The 10,541-nt window shown below is 40.5% G+C and overlaps 1 long non-coding RNA gene across 1 annotated transcript; it reads right to left on the bottom strand.

Moving 5' to 3' along the window:
• Window positions 1-8,501: 8,501 nt before the first annotated feature.
• LOC137154227 (uncharacterized) lies at window positions 8,502-10,303 on the bottom strand. Its single transcript, XR_010920167.1, has 2 exons — window positions 10,236-10,303; window positions 8,502-8,945 (listed from the first exon to the last, which is right to left on the bottom strand). It is a non-coding gene; the product is annotated as an uncharacterized lncRNA (long non-coding RNA).
• Window positions 10,304-10,541: the final 238 nt, after the last annotated feature.

Raw genomic sequence — 10,541 nt, 5'->3', positions numbered from 1 at the left:
AAAGGGAAGTAATGAAGAGAAGTATTTTAAATTGCTTAACTCATTTCAACTGCATAGGTATTAATTTAATCCCATATCATTTGGTTGATAGCACCCATTAAACTCCCCCCCCCCCCCAAAATTAGGTTCAGCAGCATTATTTGTCCATGTAGCAAAATCGTATTTCAGGATAACAGGTGGAGAAAATTATTGCCTCTTCATGAGAAGAATTAATACAGACCCCATTTTTCTTCCTAAGGAACCGAATCATTTTACAGGTTGTTGTTTTAAAAAAAAAAAAATCTTCCAGGCAGAGATTTTCAAAAGCAGGAATGGGATTTCAGCAGCTCACTGCTTTTGGGCTTTGGAAAACCTCCCCTCTAATCTTAAACAACTTCTATGCTTGGAGACATGGATGTAATTCCCAACTCAAGTTGACACCCTTGAGCTAACTCTTACCAAGCTAGTGTACTAAAAATAATAGCATAGCCACAGCAGCACAGGCAATGGTGAGTGGTGGTACAGGCAAGCCTCCGAGTACAAACTCTTCTGGACCCCATGGGTACATATTCAGGGTGGCTCATCTGTGCCATCAATGCCGCTGCCAGGGCTACCATGGATATACCACTATTTTTAGCATGCTAGCTCAATGAGAGTTAGCACGAGTATGTTTTCATGAGCTGCTCACACCACTAGCTCCAAGTGCAGATATAGCAGCAGACATTTCTATAAATAAGGCACTTGATGCTGCAAACTCTCCATGCATCTTTCTCAACAGTCACCCTAGTTCAGGGACATCACACAGTTAAGTAGCAAAGGAACCTATGGCCCCACATATTTGGTGTTCCCTCTCTTTTATTGTTGAGAATTATTTACATGTGAAATAAAGAATTAGTAAACTGAGGTTACAGACAGAGTTATTTACCCTAAATAAGAGAATCCCACATCAACTGAAGTTTCCTGCAAGAATATTTATGTGTCCTATATTTTGGATCATTGTCACACATAGTTTCTGACTAGTGCCATGTGACAGAGGTATTAACCTTTTGTAATTCTGACACACGCAGATGATTGGGTCCAAGAAATCAAGTTCTGCTACACTTAACTGGCACTCTTGCACGTCACACTTTTGTTTTTTATATTATATATATATATATATATATGGCTGGCAGCTATGAATCAGGCCCTAACCAGCCAATCATTAATAATGCGTGTATTTTAAAAGTAAAAACTTGAGCTGTGCTGTGGGAGGGATGACAACTATGGACTGTGCATTCAAGCTGTTAATGGTAAAAAACTGTGATATTAGGTATACCTATTAAATGATAAGTATCAGAAATACCATGCTAAGCACCAAAGTCAGATGTACTTCCCCTTTCTTTGGATGGCCATTGTCAGATGATGTTTCTTTCAATGCACAGTGGCAATATAAGTTCTGACTGAAGAACTCTATGTTAGGATTTTAAAAGATAGAGGTTGTAAAAGTTCTGAAAACTGGGAAATCTGGGAACAAATTCATTGTGAATATATGTCTATTCAGGCACTAAGTGTAACACACCAACTGACAGCTTATACAGAACTTGGCATGCATCACAGAAAGAAGAATAAAAGAAAACTTAGTCTGTGATAAGCTTTATGACAGGGCAATAAAATCTTAATTGAGGCATGCTGAACCATACAAAGAAGTTTGTATTCTATGATAGGGGCTTAAATGAATAGGCATAGTCAGAAAAAGATGAAAGAAACCTTCCTTAATGACTGATTTGCTGAATTTTTAGAGTATTATTTTTTTAATCCTTGAATTTGTGGATTTCTTAAATATTCTTGTCATTTATTATTGTGTATGACTGGATATATTCCTATATCATCTATATTTTAATTATTTTGGCTAATTTTAATTGCACTGCTTGTGACTCACTTTTGAAAAAAATCCAAAGCATTGTCTTAAACTTGGCACCACCCAAACCATATTTATAATATTTCCATTAAATTCCATCACCAATCTAAAATATGGTGATAGAATAATGATAAAAGCTAGCTTCTTTGCAATCCCGCTATAGACGTAGTGTGGTAGTGTAATGTTTTTTGTAAAAATTATTTAGCCCTACAGCAATAGCTAACATGTAAACAGATTTGTTTAAGGTGTTTGTGTGTGTGTGTGAAAGGTCATCCTCAATAGATTTCAGGCCAAACCTGACCCTCAAATGCACGTGCAACCCATGCTTATTGCAGAAATTATTAGTGTTAGTAAAGAAAACAAAACTGACAAATACATAACTGAAGGTAGAATCTGACTATTTAGTTTCTTGACATATGCCAAAGCAACTTTATGAGAGAACTTTGAAGGACATGGGCCAAATTTGGCTGTTATTTGATCCCTGTTGACTTTTACTCGAGGCAGGACCACAGGATTTGGCCCACACATGAGCCTTTAGGAGAGATGTGTGTTTGCTTTAAAAAAAATTGATACTCATAAGTATTCCAGAATGGAAAGAAAAAGAGGCCCAAAGTCCTCTCTCATACACAAATAGAATATTAGGGAGCTGTGGTCTTTCAAAATCTAGGGGCCTTTCCAGCCAGCCATGAGATGGGGCAAATATACCCAATCACATCAAGCATCCTGTTCAATTTCCAATAGGATGCAATTCATTTTGTAGCTATTCTACATATTTATAAGGTACTGAAGCAAGAAGGGTGCCCTTTACATATTTATAAAAATATTTTCCCCTCTTCAAACATGGACTTGTACTCCAGGGGAGTTCCAAGTCTTAAACATGCTTTTAAATATCACCAACTCATCTTACAAATGGAATGTGTTAACATTTTTCCATCGGTAACGGGCCTAGGCCCTTCCTAACAAGAAGAATGAATCATAGAAGATTAGGGTTGAAAGGGACCTCAGAAGGTCATCTAGTTCAACCCCCTGCTCAAAACAGGACCGATAGAGATTCCACCACCTCCCTAGATAACCCATTCCAGTGCTTCCCCACCCTCCTAGTGAAAAAGTTTTTCCTAATATCCAACCTAGACCTCCCCAACTGCGACTTGAGACCATTGCTCCTTATTCTGTCATCTGCAATCACTGAAAACAGCCTAGCTCCATCTTCCCTGGAATCCCCTTTCAGGTAGTTAAAGGCTGCTATCAAAACCCCCCTCATTCTTCTTCTCTTCTACAGACTATATCCCATAGGATATAAAACTTTAATAAAATGTGCATAGCATTTATAAAATCCACCCTCTTTAAAGCACTTTACAATAGGTAAATTGGTGCTATCCCCATTTTACAGATGAAGAAAGTAGACACAGACAGTGTGCAAGTTGATTAACCTAAGTCACTGGCAGAGCTAATATTAGAATTCAGCTCTTCTGACTCCAAGTCCAGTGCTCCAAACAATGGATCACATCACTTCTGTTGAGCAGACCTCTAAGCATGAAACTGGATTAAACTCAGTCAAGGAGAGTGACGACCTAACACAAATGTCCTCAAGTCATGCATTTAGTGTGTGGAGAGGTATTTGCAAATTACGTTGATATAGCAATTCAGTCAGTACTGGATCAACATAAAACAAATAGCTTTTAGAATACAATGGTTGTGCTATCTACCACAACTATAGCTGCCTGATCAGTCAGTACAAGAGAAGAATATTGTGCCTCCTGAGAGGATCGAAGACTGAACTGATAGCAGTCATTTTTTGTTCTGTTACCTTGACTACAGCTCCTTTCTGTCAAATAGTCTTAAAAGTTAGCAGTTCATTTTGCTAACATATAATCCCAACCTTTTCCTGGTGTGTCACTGTACAGTTTTCAGACATCGATGAAAGTTCATCTACAAGATAAAGGATAATATGAACACAATCTTTCTTGATTCTTTCATTTTAGCTCCAGTCTATTTCCTCATTGAAATCTGAGCTGTAATAATGTGACAGGCCACTTCCCCTTCAATGAATTTTGCCATCTATTATTGCTTTGATGTCTTCAAATTTTAAATCCATGTTTCTGATATATTTTCAATTCAGTGAGTGACCTTCATACTTCAGTGCCATGATGGAGAGGGTGTACCCATGCAGGCACTTCACTACTACATGGGCTAGAATTTTTGATGAAATCTTCAAAGGAAAAGACTCTTGGCAAATTAAATCATTAATACCACCTGTCAGTTCTTTGTTTTCACAAACCAATAACATTATCAGGGGACAATAATAAGGTGAAAACGATGCATCTGTCTTGGCTGAAATGTGTCCCTTGTTTGGGAAACTTGTGCATCAGAAATGCACAGTTTGAACTTGAAGCAGTTTTATATTTAATTTTGGGGGAGGAAAAAGATGAAAATTCAGGGTTAGATCCTCTCCTGCTGCAAACTGGCATAGTTCCATTGACTTCAGAGCTACTTCATACTACAGGATAAAACCTTTAAATATAGACTGACGGTTTTACTTCTATTTCACCAGTGCCAAGATGTTAAAAAGATAGATACTGTCTAGGAGAAATAATGTGGAAAAGGAAGGACAGTATAAAACTGTTGCCATGGCAACATTTCAGATAACAGTAATAATCTACCTAGCCTAGAGGTAGAGGTAAATGAGACTAAAATATATGCATAAAATAAACATTTTCAAGGATCTTTTCACTTTAAGTACATAAATTTAAATTAGGTGGTGCCTGAATATTACAGATATTATGAATCATAAGTCCAATTTAAAAAGTAAAAGCACATCTATCTTACACTGTACAGATCTATTCAGAGCACAGAGAAATGCCTAGCATAGTTACATGGAAAAAAACACAAGGAATTGCTATACCTTTCCTACTTAAGTTACTTAGACTGTGTGTGATCATTTAAAAAAAAGAGTACCTAGCAGTGGCAACCTTACCAATGTAGACAGTAAGGACAGAATTTTGCATTCTGTTTTATTACCTAATGATTGACTTACAGGACTAACCAGTTATTTTTTTCTACTGCTACTGAAAGAACAGCTCCTGACTCCACCACACTGCAATGGCAGCACAGGAAATTGGCTTGGTAGCAGAGATTCTTCACAATGAAGACCAGTAGTCCAGCTGGCAGATCCAGACAAAACAAAGGGAATAGGGAAAGAGGAGGATGTCAGCGAGAAGCTCAATGGTAGAAAAGAAGGAAATCAGAATGGAGAAGAGCATTAGGAAAAGGAAGGTAAGAAGAGATCATAGATAAGACGGAGACAGTATGATTCTTCAAGGATTCTAAGTAGCAAATGACTTGATGAACAAGATGCTCGTTTTGACCTACAGTCTCTTTCAGAATCATGATCCAAACTTAGATCTGTCATGCCCTTTTGACAAACTGACTCCCACTTGACGTTTGACACCAGCCTACAAGTCTGATGGAACCTTAACATGCTCCACTGGAAGGTCAGTGCTTCAGCTACAGAATATAGTTCCTGCTACGCAGAAGCCATTGCCCAAATATATCAAGAATGCCCCCATTTCTCACTCTTTAAAGGTGAACATGTTTTAAAAGAACAAAACAACATAATGCAAACTACAATCCACTGGGAGTTTTGATAGTTTCATAAATATATATTAGTATAATAAGAACTTTGACAAATTAAGAACTGCCCAGTGAAGACTGAGCATTTAGATTTTAAATTCTTCAGGACAGACTATGTATCTTTATTTTGTACCTTGTGCAGCACTAATTGTTCTGTGCATAAGAAATAGTCATTACTAGTAAAGCAAAGAATTACAGTTGAAGTGTATTACAGTGAAGTCTGATTTAACATTCCAGAGACCAGCCTCAAGATGAACAAAAACAGTGTAACATTTACATTAGAAAATAGCAACTGAATACCAACTGTAAGGAATATGAATAGACTTACTGATATGTTAGGAGTGCTGTTTAAATGCCAGGAATAACCAAGGACATAAAGGTCCCCCTAGATCACGAACCTCACTAACAGAGGTTAAAACACACTTCCTCAACAGAGCGAGCAGATATCACAGCACCACTTCACTCAGATGCTAACTTTTCTCACCCACCAGCATCACCTAAATGTTGTCCAGATTAATTGCCAATTCACTAAGTACTGAGAAAGCAAAGACACTACATGATCATTGTCTAATGAAAAGAACTGGTAGAGCGGAGTATCCCCAACATATATATGGAAGTGCAGCCCAGGCATCTCACTATCTCCTCCCATGGCCTATCATTGCTATTTGCATTACCACCTAAATGCCCCCATCAGGAAGTGGGCACTGTGCATCTTACCCTCACCCCCAATGGAAGTCGGTCACTGTCCAAAACACATTGGCCTACACATTGACGAGAAGGGGGAACAGAAGAGAACACTCTAGTAACTGCCTAAGTTGAAACACCTGCCAAACTAATGCAAAGATTGCTTTACTAAGGTATTTATAGTGGTGGCACTAACTTTATAGACAGCCTGTATACTCAGGCCTGGTTTATTTCTTCTATTCCACTAGATCTTCTTAAGATCCCTGGTTTCTTATAAAACCTTATTTCAGAATATAGACACTTCTTATTTTTGCCTCTTGTGGAGTGTGGAGAGAGAGAGAGAGAGAGAAAGAGAGAGAGAATAAATATTAGCATGATGCACCTTTACATAGTGTGTTAAATATTTATTTATATACTGTACCCTTACCACTGCATCGATCAGTAGTGAAAGGATCTAGGGCCAATTTCTGTTCTCAGTCATATCACATAAACCCTGAGTAGCTCCATTTGAGTAAAGAAGAATCACTTTGGGTTTACACAATTGTCACTAAGAGCAGAATTTAGCCCAGTGACAGAGGGCTCCACTTTCTGATAGGATGGCACCTCCTCATGGTCACGAGGGCAACAGTCTCCATTTCTCTCTCACACTCCACAAGCTGCAGCCTCCTCTCTGTGACTCAGCCCTTTGGCCAGGTCATTCAGCAAAGTCTTTCTGCACGACTGGTCTCAGGCAGTTTTCTCCAGCTCTTCCCTGATGGTGCCACTTCCCCAGTGGCTACTAGGGAAACCCACTTATCAGCTACTCCAGGTTTCACTCCAGAGAACCTGTACCTGGCAACGATGGTCTGCTTTCACTCAAACCCTGTTGCTCCTTCCCTGAACTTCTTCCTACAGCTTCCGGTTCCCCCCTATTTTGGGTGTACCAGCTCAAACTCCCTCCTCACAGGGTGGGACTATAGACTACATCCTTGCAGCCCCTCTCCGTTGCCAGCTTCCTGGCTTTATAAATCCTCCCCAGCTGGACTGCATCAGCAAATTAAACTGTAGTACTCCCTGGCTTTCCCCTAGGTACAGCAGCTTATAGGTTAATTGGCCTAATTCACCCCTTCAGACCTTGTGTGGAGTAGACACCCTATCACAAGTCTCTAATGTAGTCTTTATGACTTCATTCAATGCACTCAGAGAGGATCTAGAGCATGGCACAGAGGGAACCAAATCTGTATGAGTGCTTAGTTCCTGCCTTTGTGTAGGTCTAGAAAAAGGAGGGCTAGGTAGGTTGCTAGCCTCCATCTCTGAGATCAGAGATCTTTGGAAGAGGCCCTCCAATATTGATGGAATTATTGGCGGTATTGTCTGTCCGTCTTGTCTAAAAGTCCTTTGTCTGCCTTTCCTCCTCTTCTCTCTTGAGCAGAACTAATAAAGCAACAATATACAATAGTGGCGTAACTGTGCCCTAAAAAGAGGGCATTGTTTGTGCAGATTCTCTCTGCCTAACTCACACCCCATGATATAGTGCCGGGCACTAAAAAGTGAAGGGCTCCTACGGAGAGGATGCGGGTTTCCCACTACTCTGCCATTTAATTTAATAACAAATGGGATTAAATAGAATTTAATTTAATTCCATGGGAAACTTGCATCCACTCCATGGGAGTGCCTCACTTGCTAGCAGTTAGCACTATATGCATGTCTCTTTTTATTAATAAATGCTACTCCGTCTCAGACACTGTGTATGTGTGTCTGTTTCCCCATCACTCTGCATGTGACTTTTCTAATCTTTTGCTGCTAAATCCTCAGAATTCATGGGTATTTATTCTAGAAGGATTAGCGCTGGATGCCTATGCACATGTAAACTGCCATATATTCAACATTCACAATATACTCTCCCATTTAACCTTAAGAATGTGATGAGTAGTTTTTGTTATGATTAATGAGACAATTATTTTCATTTTTTATGGCACCTAGGCTGCTTCATTTGGCTATGTTACCAGCAGCCATGGCATTCTGTGCTCCTTGAAATATTCTTTGTACCCAATGAGAATCCCGAGTGATGAGAATTCAGTGCATACTGTATTGCTCACTTTTGTAATTGTATTGAGATGAACATGGAGTGGATACACAGTTTACCTGGTGTATCAAAAAAGGAATGAAACCAAGAGCTAAATTCATCCCTGGTGAAATACCATCCCACAGTCAGTGGATTTAATCTGGCCCTGTGTTCTGAGAATATGCTGCAAAAGCTACTAGGATAATCACAGAGTAAGAAAATCATATTAACTGTGACGTGCCCTGCTGTTTTCCATTGTGTCTGGTGTTCTTAATGAATCCAGCTGTCTTGCACCCTAGATCATGGTAATATTGTCCTTTAAATTACTCAAAGATGACAGGTTCTGAATTCATCTTCGAATCTCAGAGAAAGGATTTAAGCATCATTATGTACAATTCAAAAGTGTCTGCTGGCTATTCTCCACTCACTCTTTTTCCAACAAGGGGAGCTTCTTTAAAGTAAAACTCCAATTAGGGTGATTGGTTCATTTTAACCTTGTTTCCCGGTTCCTGCTGTTATTGCCGGGTGCAAGTAGAACTTGCAATTATTACTTTGAGGACGTGTGGGCTAGAAGAAAATATCCCAGCATACTGGGACACTTCAACATGGGAAAAGAAAACGTCACTTGTGTCTTCTCTGTGGAGCCAACTTGTGTGTCAGGGAAAGATCACAATCACAGCTGCTGATGCTGGGAAAGCCCCAATCCTCCAGCTGACAAAAGATGGGAAAAACAGGTTTAACCCAGTTGGCTGCTTGGTGGGACCCTGAATACTAAAGGAGAAGGAAGTGGGAGGCTGGATATTGGCACCAAGGTTTCCATTCACCTGCTTCTCCAGAGCATCACAAAGCAGGTGGCGGGGGGGAGCTTTTGGATCGCAAGTTTCACATAACTGAGACCTTACCTCTGGAACTTTAAAGCACCAGGCACATCTAGTATGACACTAAACAAACAACAAATGCAGCAGCAATCTTTGTACACCCAAGCCAAGGGGCTGCAGGACTGAACTACAGCCAGGAGCCAGCTCCCACCTCTTGCAGTGGCACCGGTCTGACTGACTGCTCTCCTACTGCCCAAATGAGATACAATGCAGGGCAGGAGACAGTCAATGAGAGCATACAGAGATGCACCATGTCCTTGATCCACATACACAGGTCCCACTGGTGTGGATCAACTCTGCTATCCCTGTTTGGCCACTGATCAGAGATGGTACAGTATATGTACTTATACACCTTTGACTTGCGTTATGCAGGAGGACATACTTAATGATCACAGTGATCCTTCTAGCCTTAAAACCTATATTCTGCAACTGAACCTCTCAGAAAACATCAGATACTGGGTTCAATCCCACCAAAGGCAACAACAAAACTCCTGTTGACTTCTGTGGGAGAATGGTGAGAACTTCTGTCTACTCTGAACTAAAAAAATCTAACTGTGTCACAGCCTGGGTCTGGGTAGTCAGGCCTAGTGGAGGGGGCGAGAGCCAGAAACCAGGAACCCAGGCTGAGGGTCAAAGTCAAATTCAGAAGCGAGGGATCAGAGTAGGCAAAGAAACAGGGTCCATCATAGCAGCCAGCTGAGTATCCACCTCATTACAGACAATTCCTGGGCGTTCACTCCCTGTTTAAGTAGTGCACCTGGACCAATCAGGGACCTGGGAACACTCATATCAGGCCCTCTGTGGGCAGCACAGCCTGTGGTGCTCAGTCCCACAAATCTCACAGCCTGTCAATCACTGTTCTACAGGAGCAGTCAGATGGAAGGGTGGATGTGGCAGCCACTCGGGAACCAGTAGCCTTACATACTAGACCAGTGGCTCTTCCCACAGTAGCAGGCTGCTTACCAACATTAAGGGTTAATGTTTTGTAGCTCTTGCACACAGAAGATCATAGAATGCGTTTTCCCACTTTTCTGACTTATTTCGTTTCCTATCAAGAGCCATAAGGGAGGGAACACTTCATGATGCTCAAAGCAACCAACCTACATTGCTATGGAAACCATACCTTTGCACGTAAAATGTCAGTAACATCACCACATTACTACAGGTTGTTTCCCTATACAGCAATGATCCTGCAGAGCAAAAATAGATTTGATTACATGTGCGAAATTCCTGCTGCGAAGTGCAGTGTGTCTTCAATTCCCATTGACTCCATTCCCATTGACTCCACTGAGCGTGAAGCATACTTGGCACTTAGCAAGAATTGGTCAGTTCCTTTCAGGCTCTGACCCTTATCTAGATTGTCCTGTTACAACAGGTATGTTCTCATTGGTTGTTATATGGTTTTCTTTTGTGCATAATGGATGCACAG

Source organism: Emydura macquarii, unplaced genomic scaffold (genome assembly GCF_026122565.2).
Source record: "Emydura macquarii macquarii isolate MOO-44397 ecotype Brisbane River unplaced genomic scaffold, CSIRO-AGI_Emac_v2 contig_1253, whole genome shotgun sequence".
In the NCBI taxonomy this organism is placed as follows: domain Eukaryota; kingdom Metazoa; phylum Chordata; order Testudines; family Chelidae; genus Emydura; species Emydura macquarii.
The sequence above is the reverse complement of the archived record's forward strand: the minus strand, read 5'-3'. Positions and strand labels throughout refer to the sequence as shown.